Source organism: Taurulus bubalis (assembly GCF_910589615.1).
Source record: "Taurulus bubalis genome assembly, chromosome: 9".
Lineage (NCBI taxonomy): Eukaryota > Metazoa > Chordata > Actinopteri > Perciformes > Cottidae > Taurulus > Taurulus bubalis.
The window spans coordinates 23,208,663-23,227,807 of NC_136597.1; positions in this window are offsets into that span (position 1 = coordinate 23,208,663).

The following is a 19,145-nucleotide window of genomic DNA, read 5'->3' on the forward strand; positions in this document are numbered from 1 at the left end:
AGGGGACTTTCGGAATTGTTATTGGCTGCCAAAGGATGGACAACGAGGAGAAGGTAGCTGTGAAATTGATAAGGCACGACGTTTCTGCCAAAAATGAGTTGGCCGTGCTTAATGAAATTAGGCAGCTTGGCGAAGACAAGCATAACCTGGTCAGGTTCATCGAGCATTTTAAGCACAAAGGATACACTTGTCTGGTATTGGAATGCCTGCATATGGACCTGGGAACATTTATGCATAGGAGACATAACAAGCCACTATTGTTGGATGAAATTAGTCTAATCACAGAACAGATGCTAGTTGCTTTGAAGGGCCTTGCCAGCATCGGTATCACGCACACCAACATTAAATTGAACAATGTGATGCTCGTAAATCAAAATTTACATCCATTTAAAATCAAGCTGATCGACTTTGGTGTTGCCGTCGTACTTCTACAATGGTGGCTGGCACCAGAATTCAGATTCGGTGTTACAGGGCCCCTGAGGTCCTCTTAGGCCTACGTCTGACTGAGGCAGTAGACATGTGGTCCCTCGGCTGCATGATGATCTGCCTGTACATGGGACAGCACTTGCATGCAATGGAAACAGACCCACGTGTGCTCATGAGAGACATTGTGAAGCTGCATGGGCAGCCCCCTGCTCACATGCTGGCTAGTGGGTTAAGGACCAACAATTTCTTCCTGAAAGACACAGATTCTTCTCCATGGCGGCTTTATTCAGAAACTAAAAAGATTTCCTCTACCTACATCAAGGCACCACGCAAATCTGGCATTTTGACCAAGTGTAAAAGTTTTGACCAGGTAGAAAAGGAAATGGGAAAATTGAAGGGTGACTTTCACACGGAGGCTTTTTTTGGTCTCCTGATACAAATATTTCAGGTGGATCCTGAAATACGTATCTCAGCGAGCCAAGCTTTAGAGCACCCTTTCATCAGTCAAGTCAAACCCCCAGTGATCCCCAAAGATGATGAAGGAACCACAGGCTTTGTTGAAGTCAAATCACGGAAGAAGCACATCAAGAAGATCCACCAATTCTTCTCCAGGGATTTGAAGTCTGTAAGTAGCTGCAGAGGTCATGATATTGACTCCCCTTCAACTAGTAAAGAAACCGTCGCTGGCACTAAAGAAGAACTACTAGCCACAGATCATGCAACAAACACTGGCACTAAAAATGACCAACAAGTCAAAGGTGATAGAATTGTTGCTGGCACTAGCGATAAAAGAACCACAGGCTTTGTTGAAGTCAAAACACGGAAGAAGCACATCAAGAAGATCCGCCACTTCTTCTCCAGGGATTTGAAGTCTGTAAGTTGCTGCAGAGGTCATGATATTGACTCACCTTCAACTAGTGAAGCTGCTAGAGCGTTTCTGTGAGACTGAATGGTGAGTAATCAATTGTTGTCCCTATCACCGTTAACTTTCTTACAGTGAACTTAGTACGACTAGTCGTGTTGGACCTCCTTTATGTGTTTGTAAGACCGTAACTAACGTGTGTTTGTTGACAACAAAATCGAGAAAATGACCCCAGAGTGTTGAACGCTAAATAAACGCAGCGGCTTTCCCGTTTAATGTACGACTCAAGGAGGTCTCGTCAGAATCTACAGCGCCGCGTACAGGAAGTCATGATGACGTGAGAACGGATCTTGGCGATCTGGAAGAACTCTCCCCCTAAAAAACTAATATAACTAATATCGCTCCTTCATCAATGAGGAAGGGAGCTGACATTTTTGTCCGGTGGGAGTGGCCATCTTATTCAGTGAATTTCACTAAACCTGATTTATCTCAACTTGCTTCGAAGAACCGAAAAGCCTGACCTGCGTCATCTTCTCCTGAAAATTATCCGGCTAACTCAGTAAACCAGGTACGAAGAATAGGGCCCTGATGTAAGAGCAACAGCAGCTCTAGAGTTGGTACACACAGATGTAGCAGGACCAATAGACCCAGAGTCCAGAGTCGGGTTTAGAGTTACGAGAGTCCCCTTCCCATTTTGAGGAAAAAAAAGATACAGCTAAGAAACTAAATATTGCCATGAAAACTAAGTATTCCATTTAAAACTGAACCTTTTCTTCACAGTTTTTGTTCTCATCATGTGGCCTCAGACTGTTATTTTAAAAACCGACAGGTAGAATCAAGTTCTTGTGATTTGTAGACAAATGAATGTGTGTTACACCCCAAACTTAGAGATATTTAATGTGCATACTGGATACTAATTTGTCTTATTGTTGTGTTAATATATTGTAACATCTGCTATACTCACACGTGTTGTACTCTTATGTCTTTCCAGCAATAATAAATGCTAGTAAATAATTCCAGTAACATTAAACTTCTGTTTGATTATTCTAGTCAACTTGGTATTTCATAGAATTATTTGTTTATAAAATAATATATATATATATATATAGTTGTGTAATAAAATACATCTTTAAGACTTTTCTTCAAGGGTTTTGGAAAGTTAAGGAATTCACTATCTCCCAAGAATGAGATGAGTGGATCCAATAAATATTAATTAATTAATGTTCTTTACAATGTAAGTATATTACTGTGTATGTGCTAATATACATGCCGATAGCTCACTTAAATTATACTTTTTTGTGTTTTAAGTATATTTGAAATATATTATTAGTATTTTACAAATACGTAAACATTACAATATTTATAATGTGCTATAACAAAAGTATAACATGGTATTACAGAGTTTGTAATACCATGTGATTTTTTGTTTGTTGATAATATCAATTGTGAAATTAGCGAGAAGAGGCTTGTCAAACTGAAGTGCAAAAAAGGAGAAGTTAAGGAGGAGAAAGAAAGGGGTTTTGAAAAGGCCCGCAGCATCACTGCAGGAGGTAACGAGGCTGTAAGTAAGGAAAGGAAGGAGCACGAGACGCCACAGAGGCCTGATGCTGCTTAATGAAGAGATGAATCACCTGAGAGGCCGAGCTCACGACAACCCTGAGAGGTGAGTTCAGGGTCCTCACTGGTACTAACACACACTTACATAACACACAACTATTTGGTGTAGAATTAAGAGAGAGATATGTATACCTGCCCTCTGAAAAGGATGCATAGCTGTTACATCCCCTCGTAGAGTTTGTCACGAATTATTATTCGGTATATTAACCCATGAAGAAATAAGGCGGTTCCCCTCGTCCTTTGTGTCGGTGACTTATTTAATTGCTAACAATCTAAAACAATCTAAACCAGGTGTCCCTCAGATCCAAAAGACAAAAGTGCATTCCTCTTTTTACTCCCCCCACTTCTGTGCTGAAGTCGTTTCTCCCAAAATCTCCAATGAGCCTCTTTAAAGCTTGAAATACAAAATAAAAGGTTTTAGGAATAACATCAATACGCACCAGCGAACTGTTTAACAAGTATTATTATGTCTTTTTTCATTTTATTGTTTCATTCTTTTGGTTAATGTATTCCATGTTGTGTTCATGTTTCAGCCTGCGTTGGGTTTCCGCCTCACGTGACAGTTCTCGTAACTTTCCGCCGGTCAAAACCGAAACAAACCGAACAGCGGCGAAGTTTCCACCTTCACAGAAAAGAGCTGCTGTTGTTTTCTTGTGACAGAAGAGCAGAGAGCAGCACGCGGAGCAGGAAGGACCTTCATCAGGAGGAAGAGGAGGAGGAGGAGGAGGAGGAGGAGGAGCACAAGAAGATACCACAACCTGTGTTTCTGTTCCACTGAAATGAAAGTAGAGTTTCGTGGTTTTTAAATGATGTGGCAGTGATTCACCTGTTAACTCCTCCCTGCTGAGCCTGTGAAGACACGCGAGAATATTAATAATAACCAGATGACATCCAGCTACAGCTCAGCTGACACCTCTGTACTGTATACTGGCCAAGGTGAGTCAAGACTTGTAGTTATTATTGTATGTTTGTACATTTCTCACTTCATTGGTTATCTTCAAAATGACTATACTTCTATTTTTAGATGATTTTTAATGCATTGTCGGACATGCCTGAAGGGTTTTTAGGTTCATGTTCTAATATTTCTCTCTAAATTCTTTCAGATGTCTTACAACTACACCATCGTTTTCTTTGACCTGGAGACCACTGGATTAGGTAACATTGACTTTAATTACGTTATCATTGACAGTTAAATACTATTACTTGTATTTGATTTACCTTATTTATAACTTTAACCTTTGTAACAATAGGTAGTTTCTAAATATGTTTAATCTGTTTGTATTTATTATGTCATGACTTTAATATGAACATTCATATTTTATCTTTCAAATAATACTGGATTTCTTCCCAGAGTGAAAGCTTGTGGCCTTCATTGAAATTACATGTCAAAGTAATACTCATTTTATTTTCAACATTTAGTCAGCACCAAAATGACTTAAATAGTCTTTTATTTTGTATTTAATTATTATTACTTGTGTTGTGGCTGATGTCCTTCTTTGATGATGCACCTGATGCCGTATGAACTTGAATCTGTCTCTTGTCTGACTGCTCGTGAGACGCCACAGGGACTCACACAGGACCTCAGGAATCAAACCGCACACACAGAACACAGAGAGTTTGGATCACAGTTTACAAATAAAATGAGTTGCACCCGGTACCATTAGACCATTAAAAACAATTCACTCGTATGATATGGTGAAAATGATCATACATGCACAAATGTCTTACCTCAAGTATGTGAAGCACTGCCTCACTTGCATGTCCTAACTTCTTGGTTGGAGCCACAGGTGACGGGAACATGTCTGGCAAAGCCTTCAACATTGCAATTGAGCGCTTTACTGTTAAAAACAAAACAGTTTCATTTGATTTACTGCAGCCAGTTATTTAAACATGCATCAAAATTTACGTACAACTACCTTTGTCTTGCAGTGGAGGCCTTAAGACCTTTTTGAAAACCCCATAAAACTGTGCCTTCTCGAAAAAGCTTTCCCAGCGGGTCTTCAGTTCATGCATGAAGTTGGAGTTTCCTCAATCAAGGACCTGCTGAAGTTGGTCTCTTGGGTTTGGAGCAGGGACAGGGGTGGTGGAGAAGGGACTTGGAGGGGTGGGAATGGGGCTGAAATCACAGATGCCAGAGGAGGTGCCTGATCTACACCGGTCTGCTTCCTGACCCTGTATAAGACATACATTATTTAATTGTAATTTTAAGGCAAAGAACACAACACTGTAACAACAACCAAACGACAAAAGAAAACCCCAAATCTTTAGATAAAAGGAACAATGGCCACCAAATGCTTCCTTGATAACAGGAAACACTGCTTGTTTAAATGTATCCAAAATGTTAAAATCAAACGTTACCTCATTTTCATCATGAGTAACACTCCAAATGGTTCTCCTTCTGAAAAAGTGCTCTGGTCCAGGAAAGAGGTCACGCAAGTCTTCCTTGGAAAGGCTGTACAGCATGTCAGTGTCTATATTAGCAGCTGAAAAACACATTCAACCACATGGTAAATACTTCAGTAATTAGCAATATATAGTTTATAGATGCAAAGTGTCAAGTTATTATTTTGCCAATCGTATATTACAAATTGTATATTACATTACTATTATTATTTAGCTGACGCTTTTATCCAAAGTGACTTCCGTATACATTGTGTATATCCAGTACATCAGTAGGATTGTGCAGAGTAACAGTCATCTTAGTTTTGTACGAGTGAAATTAAAAGCACTAAGGAAATTACTTAGGGCTGTATAATGGAGAACAATACAAATATCTCTATTTAATTATAACATCCAAAAGCAGCTCAAAAGTCACATTTAAATCTATTTTAATTGGTCAGAACCTGCTGCAAGATGATGGTGGTGGCAGAGAAGCACCTTACAAGCCTAAGTGTATCATCTAAGTTACTGTACAGGTTATGAGACGTTAGCGTACTGTTTGTCTGCCCTTTTTAGGTAATACAGGAATGTTTTTTTAATGTACCAAGCCTGTTAACCTGAACACAAAAATTAGACTTAAGTAGGTCTAGTTATATCATCAATGTTGACGTGACGTTAAACAGTGAAACCCAAATGTATTTTAAGCATTAACGCTAACGTTGCATCAACAGAAGGGGCGGGAAGGATGTGAAGCTTAAGTTAAATAACAGACTGTCAGTAATAAATCATTTGCACTTTAACACTGTTTCTTGCAATACAACACTATTAACCAAAGTTTAATGTTTTAAACGAATGGCCGTTCCTGCATTTAACTGCTTACAGTCAACATTAACTTAACTAATAGCTAACGTTAGTTAGCTCAAATCAGCATGCTAATTCGTTAGCCAACTTCCCAATAAAATAAATGTTAGCTTGCTAAGAAGAGGTAGACATGCATTAACAAATTAACATTACCTTTAAATACTGCGGTTGATACATTATTCATGCCCGGATATGTAGCATTCATTTCATCTTCCTCCATGGCGTTGTTGATCTTGATGACTTAAAGTTACAAAGGGAGAAAAGCTAGCCACCACAGTACAAGCTACACTTGTGGAAGCTGCACGCGCTCTCAACGGACCCTCTTCGGGTTTTCCCGTGGAAAGGTACCATTTCGTAAAGAGGGGTGATATAAATATTATACATATTTTAAATATTGAGAATAGTATTAACTGAGTCACGTTTATAAATTAATATGTATATTTAATTATACACCTCCATATACAGGTTATTTACATAGACCTTATTATGGTATATAAGGTTATATAAAAAAGAAGATTCACAGCCCCCCCCGCCTCATTTAGATAATGCTACGTCAATAAATACTCAGTTTCACGGTCTTTTTGCCCCCGACCTTTTCCTGAACTTGAGGGTGAACGTTATATTTGCATTTGGTTTTAGTATAGTTCAAAATGCTTTGGCAGTGCTTTATCTGCTGCGTTTTTATTTCGTTTTCCTTGAAACTGTTACTGAGCCATATCAATCGACTGCACTGATTTCAGGTTGCTCTGTGGTATTGACAGTATTGACCAGACCAGGTGACTGCATCCAGGCAGGTGATCATCCACTGGAGGAAAGCCAAGTACTGCCACAACAAGTAAGTAACGTAGCTAGCTAGGATTGTTGCATGGTTGGTGTCACCATAGTTTTATGAAATCCATTGTGCTTGTTAGCTAAGTTACTTAAACAAAATAAAGAAAAAATACTGTTTTCATGTTTATCTTGAAATAAGCAATATAACAAATAAAAGTAACTTTTTTTCAATTAAAACTGAGCTGTCATTATCATTATGATGCTTGGCCTGCTGTTGCAAATACCTCCATATATTTCTGGTCTAATAATACCTGTATGATTATTAGTAATAGCAGGCTGCAGGGCATCTAGAAATTACATTATTTTTTGGTTTAAGTTTTCTATTTTATTTGATCATATACTGTATATATATATAGTAGTTTTTTATGGATTGAAAAAAGATAACAATGAACAGACAATACCCAAACCAAAGTCATACTGCTAGACAATAATTGTAGCTAAAATAACTTTTACGTCTGAAGCTTGTATAACGTGAAAATAATAATAAATGGGAATAAAACACTTAAATAACTGTTTTGGTGAAGCTACATACGATTTAAAATGATCTGTTTCTTTGATATGTGGTACACAGGACAACATTCAACCTGATCAGCTTCTAACCAACTCCAGCATCACTGATCACCAACTCCCAACACAAGACTCAGATGAAGGGCAAATGGGCATTGACCAAGTTGGTGCTGTCACAGTGCAACATGTAAGTTACTCAGTTCAACCAAATACTTTTTCAGTGCTTAGCTATAGTTAAAGCATTTATAGTTGGTCTTTACAACCATTTATTCTTTCACAAACATTGTGTTTGTAATGAACTAGTAATGTATAACCTGCACATTTCATGATGCTACATTCAATTTCCACTTTTTTTAGGATTTGACAACACATGCCACTGCCTTCGTGATAAATGCCCGAGCCAAGCATCGTCTCTCACAGGTAAGATATGTTTTTCAGAGCACAACATTTGGTTGGTTAGTTACACAATTATGCACAGCATTTTCAAGAGTTTAATCTTAGTGCTATGTTATCAACATTACCATTGCAGATCCCTTAAATAAAACTGCAAGTACCATGATGGTGTGTTCCATTCTCCAGGGTCGATGACGTTTTCTCTCTCTCTCTCTCTCTCTCTCTCTCTCTCTCTCTCTCTCTCTCTCTTGCATATTTTCAGAAAGGCATGAATGACATTGTTGCTGGGGTACAGCAGTATCAGTCATCACTATTGGACAACCTCAGGAAGCAGATGGAGGGAGTCATAAAGAAGCATTCAGGGAGCACGTCAGGTCAATTTGAAAAAGATGCAATGGATATATTTGTCAATTTCATTGACCCTTTTGCTAGCGTTGCAACAACATTTCGACAGAACAGTGTTATCAAGAAGCAGTTTAGCTGTTTGGACGCAGAGGAAATTCCAATTGCTCGAACCATATGCAGAAAGAAACATGGAGGATCAAAAGACTTCTTCATTAAAGACAAACTGTTTCATTATGTATCATTAGTTAAAAGTCTAGAACAGTTATTATCACACCAAAGGATTTTATCTATGATTGAAACGGTACCCCAGAGGTGCAGGGAAGGTTTTTTTCATGACATTGTTGATGGTGCTCTTATAAAATCACATCCCTTATTTTCAGAGAAACCAAATGCATTGCAGATTGTTCTGTACACAGATGAAATAGAGATCTGTAATCCACTAGGATCCTTTGCATCATAAAACAAGTTGTTAATGGTATATTACACACTAGGAAATATTAATCCAAAATACAGGTCTAAACTGGCTGCTATTAGGCTACTTGCCCTGGCTAGATCAGCAGACCTCCGCCAATCTGGTGTAGATGTAATATTGGATAGAATCAAAGATGACTTGGATGCCTTGTACAGTGGGGTTAAAATGCAAACTATTAACGGAGAGAAAACGATATATGGTGCTATGGTCTCTCTCTGTGGCGATACCCTGGCACAGCATGAACTAGCGGGGTTCAAAGAGGGTGTGGGCTTTGCCTACAGTAAGTGCAGACATTGTGAGTGTTCTTTTGAGGATATGCAGTCACACTTCAATGAGGATGAATATACTAAAAGGACATTGGAGAAACATATCAGACAGTGTGATGAAATAGAAAAGGCAAACACAGACTTGGTTCGCAACAGCCTGAGAACAACATACGGGATCAATCGAAGGAGCAAGTTAGTTGAATTCCCAACCTTTGATATTATACAACAAACTCCGCAGACATTATGCATGTAATTCTGGAAGGCATAGCCCCATTGGAAATTAAATGTGTTTTGAATCATCTTGTTCAATCGGGACAGATAGATCTTGACTCTATTCTAGATCTATTCTTGGTTTCCCTTATTCTCCTCTAGATGTTAGAGATCGGCCATCCCCAATTTCTGGTACTACATTAATGTCAAGTGACGGTAAACTTAAGCAGTCATCTGGGCAAATGCTTGTCCTGTTAAGGGTATTGCCATTTGTTTTGGAGAGTTTGGAAGTCAACGCATTTGTGCAATTGATAATTAAGCTAATAGAGATTGTGCAGATAGTGTTTGCACCTTTTATTTCCATAGCAACTGTGTGTAGATTGAAGTTACTAATTGAAAATCATTTGAAGCTTTGGAAGGAGCTTTTTCCAGACCGCAATGTTACACCTAAACAGCATTATATGATACATTTGCCATCACAGATAAAATCAATGGGTCCAATGGTCAGACATATGTGTATGCGATTCGAGTCTAAACATTGTTTATTTAAACAATGGGCTACTAAGCTCAATTTTAAAAATATTTGCAAGTCTCTGATTAATCAGAACCAAATATATGAAAGCTGCCAAAACGTTGACCCTTTAATGCACCCAATTATTTCAAATGAAAGGGAAATGGGACCTGTATCTGAGGTTAAAGATCTCCAGTATTTATGTGGAAAATTGAGAGACTTCCTAGGTTTCAATGAAGTAAACCATGCTGTATCAGTCAAGTGGCTTGTAATAAATGGTAATAAATACATAACTCTGAAGTCCATGATCTTTGCCAAAGTACTGAATGGTAATATGCCAGAATTTGGACTGGTGAAAAACATATTTCTGGTTGATTCTAGGCTTTATTGTTTGGAATATCAACCATTTCAAACTGTATGCTTTGATAGAAACGTCATGGCTTAACAAGTTGAGGTGCCACACCTTGCACAGGCCACTGAGTTAGTGGATGCTGAAAAGCTGGTTGATTATACCTCTTATTACACAATCAGCAGGAAGAGCCAAACGTACGTACAACTAAAATATCATCTTGGGGATATAATAGATTGCACAACAGTTCAAATGACTCATAGTGTGTTCCCCAGATATGTATATTATATACAATTGTGTTCTGTATTTTGTCCAGGAATTCATAATTGCTGTGCTGTGTTTTGAGATTGACAATAAAACAATTAATTCCATTGAGTCGTTATCTGTTTTTAATTTGTAAAGAGATGGAAAGGATGGGAAGCTTGTAATAAAAAATTCTGACTTTGACAAAGCAGTTTTGTACTTGTCAGTGTTGATCAAACAGCCTTATGATTACGGCAATTCTTGTTTCAAGCATTAACTTGCTCAGAATCAGTAATACAATCTCATAAACAAGTTTTAATACCGTATTAAGATAATTAAGGATTAGAATGCTTGAAACAAGTGAAATGCTCTAACATAAAAACTGCCTGATAAGAAGAAAGATCTTGTCAGTCAAAAAACAAGCGTATATTGCCTTGATTTGAGATATATCATCTTACTTAGATTGAAATTTTTGCAGTGTGCCAGGAACATCTGTTCCCTGGAAATCATAATAGAGGCGTAGATCATGGTGTTTAGAGTTTCCATTCAGTGACAATCCTATAGAGCGAACTTAGATTGCTAATAATGCCAGTTATTATTGAAATGTATGATGAATACCTCTGGACTCTCCGGCTGGTCAATGTTTGTGTGCATCAGTCCAATCTGCCACATCTGCTCTGGACTCTTGTTTCCTTCAGTGCTGAGTGGATGATGGTTCCAGCCTTCTGAAAATATCTCTGGAGTCTGGGAGAAAGTAGGCAGTGTACACAGAACAGGTCCTCAGTAGATGAGATGTCCAGCAGTCCATCCTCCTCAGGGAGTGCAGTAAGTCATAGTACTTGATTGTAATTATGACTCGGAGATCACACCAGAGACGTTCAATCCTATGAATGAGAATACAGTTTTAAACTGTGTGTATGGAACAATAGGCTTTAATATTGTTTGTCCAGCAGATGGTGAGGGAGAGGCCATGTTATAGCTTTTCCATATCTTGATACATGGATGGAAATGATCTAATCTGCTTCTTGTTTGAAGAACGAACACAAAATTGTCTGATTGTATAGCGCAAAAAAATGGGAATTGGTTGTAAATTAAAAGTGTGGGAGACAATTTACTATCTTTTGTTTTAGTAAATTCAAATTTGTCCTAAAATAAAAGGAAAACAAAGAGTTTTACTGTGCAACTTTCCTTTAAAATGTGTATAAATGTGTTATTGTGTCTGCTCTGAACTATGTTTTAGTCGTGCTTTGTCTGTTTTATTTGTCATTTACAATAGCGAAAAACATAACTCATATATTTCTATATTCTCGTGGATCTGACCATTTTCTCATGACCTACAGATGTATTACAATTTACATTATCCACTAATTCGTATTGAGCAGACAGTCTGGTATTCGACCACTAGAGGGCAGCAAGTCTGTGTTGTATGTCGTCTATGTATGAAGCAAAGTGCCGACTCACTGTCAGAGACCTGTAGCAAAACAATAAAACATGAGGAATCTTCACACTACTGTTTATTTGTTTAACTCCTTTTATTGTGTCTCTTACAAACACAGCGGATCACGAGCAGGTAATAATATACCAAATGTTGTTTATTGCCTGATAACCTTCTAACTTCTGAACCCAGTGAGAGAAATATATTTTTGATATGTTGGTGTATCCATCCATCCATCCATTATCAGCCGCTTATCCGGGGTCGGGTCGCGGTGGCAGCAGGTTCAGCAGGCCGACCCAGGCTTCCCTCTCACCCGCAACACTTTCCAGCTCATTCTGGGGGACCCCGAGGCGTTCCAAGGCCAGCCGGGAGATATAATCCCTCCAGCGTGTCCTCGGTCTTCCCCGGGGTCTCCTACCAGTTGGACGTGCCTGGAAAACCTCTAATGGGAGGCGTCCAGGAGGCATCCTGACTAGATGCCCGAACCACCTCAGCTGACTCCTTTCGACACGAAGGAGCAGCGACTTGACTCCAAGCTCCCTCCTGATGTCCGAGCTCCTTACCCTATCTCTAAGGGTGAGCCCGGCCACCCTGCGGAGGAAGCTCATTTCGGCCGCTTGTATTCGAGATCTCGTTCTTTCGGTCACGACCCAGAGTTCGTGACCATAGGTGAGGGTTGGAACATAGACCGACCAGTAAATGGAGAGCTTCGCCTTCCGGCTCAGCTCCCTCTTCACCAGGACGGACCGGTACAGCGCCTGTTTTATTGCTGCAGCCGCACCGATCCGTCTGTCGATCTCCCGCTCCACCTTACCCTCACTCGTGAACAAGACCCCGAGATACTTGAACTCCTTTGCTTGGGGTAGGCAGTTTGTCCCCACCTGGAGGGAGCAATCCACCGGTTTCCGGCAGAGCACCATGGCCTCAGATTTGGAGGCGCTAACTCTCATCCCTGCCGCTTCACACTCGGCTGCAAAACGCCCCAGTGAATGCTGGAGGTCACAATCCGAGGAGGCAAACAGGACCACATCATCCGCGAACAGCAGAGAGGCGATCCCGAGACTCCCGAACCGGATTGTAAAAACATAGTGAAGGATGACCAGATGGGGTGGTGTTCTGTTGTATTGTAAATGATGGAGGGGGTTAGATTTTCCATTGAAATGTATTCGATCATTAGGTTTTTCCAGTGTGTGATGTGTATGTTATTCCTCAATTTCCAGGTCATAAGGATAGTTTTCTTGGCGATAGTTAAGGCCACGAGGAGTAATCCGCGGTTTGTTTTGCTGAGGTGTATTGTTGAAATGTCTCCTAGTAAGCACAGTGAAGGGGATAATGGGACGAGGCAGCCCAGGAAGTATTTTATATTGTATTAGTTGTAAATTTGCATTTTTGGTCATGAAGTAAATGTTATTGCAGATTTGGAAAAACTTACTTGCATGGGAGCGAGCGGTCTCTTCTCTCCGGTGACGCGAGCGAAACGGACGGGTGGTCGGTAGAGTTCGCTGAGGAAGGAGGGACCCAGATCGGGATTGCAAAAGCTGTTCTGTCATCATTCTTTAATTAAATCATTATTAGTATAACTCTTTCTGGACTCCGGGCATTATTCCCCACACCACCTCCCAGGATTTTTGAGTATATTTCTTTACTCCCCAACTTGACAATCCTGTTTAACAATGAGGTTCGGACCGCCCCAGCTCATTTGCATATAAGGACACATAAATACAGGCATAAATAAATGAAGAAATACGTGTGGACACATAAATACAGACATGAAGAAATACAGAAATGTAGAAATAGATGTATTTAATGATATCCTGTTTAGGTATCAACTTATATTTATTTATTCCTGTATTTATTAATACATGTATTTATGCATTTATTTATGTATTCATGTATTTATTTATACATGTATTTAAGCATTTATTTATTCCTGTATTTATTTATACATTTATTTAAGCATTTATTTATTACTGTATTCATTCATGCATTTATTTATACTTAAGTAATTTTCTGTCCTCCATACCTCCCATCCTTCTGGAGTCCAAACTCCAAAAAGTACACAATTCAGGACTTGGCGTACTTGGTATTGAGAAACGGCCTTACTTACTCCCTCCCACCATGTTTCATGCGCGATTAATTTTCAGTCTGGATGCGGAGTGAGTGAAGTCTCGCAAGGCTCATGTGAGACTGACCGCCCTGTGAGAGCGTTGGGACAGCGGAGGGGCTCAAGTCGCTAGATTTGTCGCTAGTATCTTTTGACAAAAAAGAGAGTCGCTAAGAGGTGTGGAAAATCGCCCGATTTAACGAGACATTTACAGTTTTGAAGGGAACCATTTATTTTTTTCGCGGCAAAACTCTGCCCACACTCAGCAGGTGAGGGGCGAAACATAGAAAACGGTTGCTTAAGCCTAATTTATGGTTCTCCGTCAGGTCGACGCCGTACCTACGCCGTACCTACGCCGTACCTACGCCGTCAACGCAGACCCCTACGCCGTACCTACGCCGTCGACGCAGACCCCTACGCCGTAACTACGCCGTCGACGCGCCGTAGCCTGACGCGCACCTCCAAAAAATCCTAACTACGCGTTGCGATGACGTGGTTGGTCCGCTCAGAACGTAATTTCCGGCAGTTGCTTTTTCCCAGCCTCGACCGGTTTAGTGGTCGTACAGACCACCTCCGCAAACGTCTTCTCTGTCGCCTGCACTTCAACATTTGCAATATAAGCATTTGCTCTTCAATATTGATGAGCTCCAAATTTAATGCAGCCGCTCCAACTTGGTCGCCATTGTTTACTGTGACCGGAATTCGGCTATAACCCCTGAAACCACACAGCCACACAGGCACACCCCCCTGGCAGCATGGCGGTTAATTGCAGAGCAACGCAGTCCCTCGACGCAGAACTTCGAACGACGGCGGCGTCACGTCGACGCCGTAGGTACGCCGTCGACGTGACGGAGAACCATAAACTAGGCTTTAGTTAGGAGTCCTCCCAACTACGCAGCAGCTTACTGGAGGACAACATGAGCAACAGAAGCTAAAGGATTACAGCCCTGGAGACTCTGGAGCACATCCTCAATCACGACAGTGATTTAAAGGAGGATGTGTCTGAACATGAAGACCATCTAGAGGTCAACTCAGTTTATAATGGTACTGATTATGAACAATCGGACGAGGAACGTGATATACCTGTTCCTCCAAGCGAGACATTCGTGTCAACATTTTTTTGAAATGCAGTGGTCATAGATATCAAGTCAGCTTTTGAGCTCAACCTTCCAAACTCAATACAGAAAGTCATTATAGAAATGACACTATAACTACAACTATCTGTTTCTTTGTTGGACTCGTGCTGCTAGAAGTCGATGGAATGGCCTCGTGGTCTTGCGTAGCTTCTTGTCTCTCACATGCGAGACGTCTTTCCACCGTTGCGATGGCGTTTTTGTCCGTAAATCTACGAAAACATGTGTGATAGAAGCCAGCATCCTCGGGAATATTGTCAAACTCCACATCAACACAGTGTTTGAAGTTCTCCGCCACGTCCCGAGACTCACCCTTCAACCCGAGCCACTTTTGTAGGCTTGTCCTGTATGTATTCCATCATGCAGTGGTGAAATAATGTACCTCCTCGTGCTTGACTTAAGTAATATGCATAAAACAATATTTGCTTTTCGACGTATTAAGACACTTCGGTGTATTTTCTTTGTCGTCCGTGCTCGATGAAAGCATGGTGGCCGCCATCTTGCAACTGTTGACAAAAATCAGCTACCTTATTTGGTGTAGCATGGTCACGTGTCGAACCGTGCCACCACTCGCGACCAAGATCCTATTACACTCTGAAGAAAATAGTTTTGCATAAAACATAGACGCAGCGAGAATCGACTGGAAATTCAGCGACAAACTTTTTTTTGGTAGCTAAGCACAACTCGTTCTTTTTTATGAACTAAAGATTGTGTAGATGCACGACTGTGGAGCGGGAATCATTTTCTAAAAGACTTTTCATGATTCACCTTGCGGCCTATCAGGGGGGCACCCAGTCTGCAAATCTGCTACCGGTGTCCGGTGCCCTTCCGACTTGGGCAGAGTGTAAACTTCATCCATAAATGACCACGAGCAAATGTTCAAATTAATTATATTGTTTGTTTATTTGTCTTTTTTAATAGTTTTAATTTTATTAGAATGTATTGACCACTCTCATTCTGGGGGTGTGCTGGCTGTGTGCAGACTGTATGCAGAGCAGACCATCAGGGGAGCTGAGTCCAAGGCCTTGTAGGTATGCATTTCATGTATGTGTGTAATTGCTAAATAAATAACCTTAACTGTAATATAACCTGTTCTGTCAATTCTTGAACACTCGAGGAATATCCTGGCGAGGAGGATTCCTTTTTATTAGTTATATTATTCGTTTGTTTGTCTTTTTAATAGTTGTTTTAATTTTAATGATTTGTGTTGTAAATAGTTAGTTATATTGTTCATTTGTACCAGCATTGGTATCACTCACGCTGACATAAAAATGAATAATGTTATGCTCGTCAATCAAGAGTTACATCCGTGGAAAATGAAGCTCATTGACTTTGGTGGGGCCCATCATATTTTATTAGAATGTATTGATGTGTGTTGTAAATAGTTAGTTATATTGTTCATTTGTTTGTCTTTTTAATAGTAGTTTTCATTTTTATTAGAATGTATTGATGTGTGTTGTAAATAGTGTTTAATAATGTTCTAGTTAGTTATATTATTCGTTTGTTTGTCTTTTTAATAGTTGTTTTAATTTTATTGATTTGTGTTGTAAATAGTTAGTTATATTGTTCATTTGTTTGTCTTTTTGATAGTAGTTTTAATTTTTATTAGAATGTATTGATGTGTGTTGTAAATAGTGTTTAATAATGTTCTACTTAGTTATATCATTTGTTTGTTTGTCTTTTTAATAGTTGTTTTAATTTTATTGATTTGTGTTGTAAATAGTACGTTATATTGTTCATTTGTTTGTCTTTTTGATAGTAGTTTTCATTTTTATTAGAATGTATTGATGTGTGTTGTAAATAGTGTTTAATAATGTTCTAGTTAGTTATATTATTCGTTTGTTTGTCTTTTTAATAGTTGTTTTAATTTTATTGATTTGTGTTGTAAATAGTTAGTTATATTGTTCATTTGTTTGTCTTTTTGATAGTAGTTTTCATTTTTATTAGAATGTATTGATGTGTGTTGTAAATAGTGTTTAATAATGTTCTAGTTAGTAATATCATTTGTTTGTTTGTCTTTTTAATAGTTGTTTTAATTTTATTGATTTGTGTTGTAAATAGTACGTTATATTGTTCATTTGTTTGTCTTTTTGATAGTAGTTTTCATTTTTATTAGAATGTATTGATGTGTGTTGTAAATAGTGTTTAATAATGTTCTAGTTAGTTATATTATTCGTTTGTTTGTCTTTTTAATAGTTGTTTTAATTTTATTGATTTGTGTTGTAAATAGTTAGTTATATTGTTCATTTGTTTGTCTTTTTGATAGTAGTTTTCATTTTTATTAGAATGTATTGATGTGTGTTGTAAATAGTGTTTAATAATGTTTTAGTTAGTTATATTATTCGTTTGTTTGTCTTTTTGATAGTAGTTGTTTTCATTTTTATTAGAATGTATTGATGTGTGTTGTAAATAGTGTTTAATAATGTTCTAGTTAGTTATATTATTCGTTTGTTTGTCTTTTTAATAGTTGTTTTAAATTTTATTGATTTGTGTTATAAATAGTTAGTTATATTGTTCATTTGTATCAGCATTGGTATCACTCGCTCTGACATAAAAATGAATAATGTTATGCTCGTCAATCAAGAGTTACATCCGTGGAAAATAAAGCTCATTGATTTTGGTGGGGCCCATCATATTTTATTAGAATTTATTTGTGTTGTAAATAGTTAGTTATATTGTTCATTTGTTTGTCTTTTTGATAGTAGTTTTCATTTTTATTAGAATGTATTGATGTGTGTTGTAAATAGTGTTTAATAATGTTCTATTTAGTTATATTATTTGTATGTTTGTCTTTTTAATAGTTGTTTTAATTTTATTGATTTTTGTTGTAAATAGTTAGTTATATTGTTCATTTGTTTGTCTTTTTGATAGTAGTTGTTTTCATTTTTATTAGAATGTATTGTTGTGTGTTGTAAATAGTGTTTAATAATGTTCTAGTTAGTTATATTATTCGTTTGTTTGTCTTTTTAATAGTTGTTTTAATTTTATTGATTTGTGTTATAAATAGTTAGTTATATTGTTCATTTGTATCAGCATTGGTATCACTCGCTCTGACATAAAAATGAATAATGTTATGCTCGTCAATCAAGAGTTACATCCGTGGAAAATAAAGCTCATTGACTTTGGTGGGGCCCATCATATTTTATTAGAATTTATTTGTGTTGTAAATAGTTAGTTATATTGTTCATTTGTTTGTTTTTTTGATAGTAGTTTTCATTTTTATTAGAATGTATTGATGTGTGTTGTAAATAGTGTTTAATAATGTTCTAGTTAGTTATATTATTTGTTTGTTTGTCTTTTTAATAGTTGTTTTAATTTTATTGATTTTTGTTGTAAATAGTTAGTTATATTGTTCATTTGTTTGTCTTTTTGATAGTAGTTGTTTTCATTTTTATTAGAATGTATTGATGTGTGTTGTAAATAGTGTTTAATAATGTTCTAGTTAGTTATATTATTCGTTTGTTTGTCTTTTTAATAGTTGTTTTCATTTTATTGATTTGTGTTATAAATAATTAGTTATATTGTTCATTTGTACCAGCATTTGTATCACTCGCGCTGACATAAAAATGAATAATGTTATGCTCGTCAATCAAGAGTTACATCCGTGGAAAATAAAGCTCATTGACTTTGGTGGGGCCCATCATATTTTATTAGAATTTATTTGTGTTGTAAATAGTTAGTTATATTGTTCATTTGTTTGTCTTTTTGATAGTAGTTTTCATTTTTATTAGAATGTATTGATGTGTGTTGTAAATAGTGTTTAAAAATGTTCTAGTTAGTTATATTATTCGTTTGTTTGTCTTTTTAATAGTTGTTTTAATTTTATTGATTTGTGTTATAAATAGTTAGTTATATTGTTCATTTGTATCAGCATTGGTATCACTCGCTCTGACATAAAAATGAATAATGTTATGCTCGTCAATCAAGAGTTACATCCGTGGAAAATAAAGCTCATTGACTTTGGTGGGGCCCATCATATTTTATTAGAATTTATTTGTGTTGTAAATAGTTAGTTATATTGTTCATTTGTTTGTCTTTTTGATAGTAGTTTTCATTTTTATTAGAATGTATTGATGTGTGTTGTAAATAGTGTTTAATAATGTTCTAGTTTGTTATATTATTCGTTTGTTTGTCTTTTTAATAGTTGTTTTAATTTTATTGATTTGTGTTGTAAATAGTACGTTATATTGTTCATTTGTTT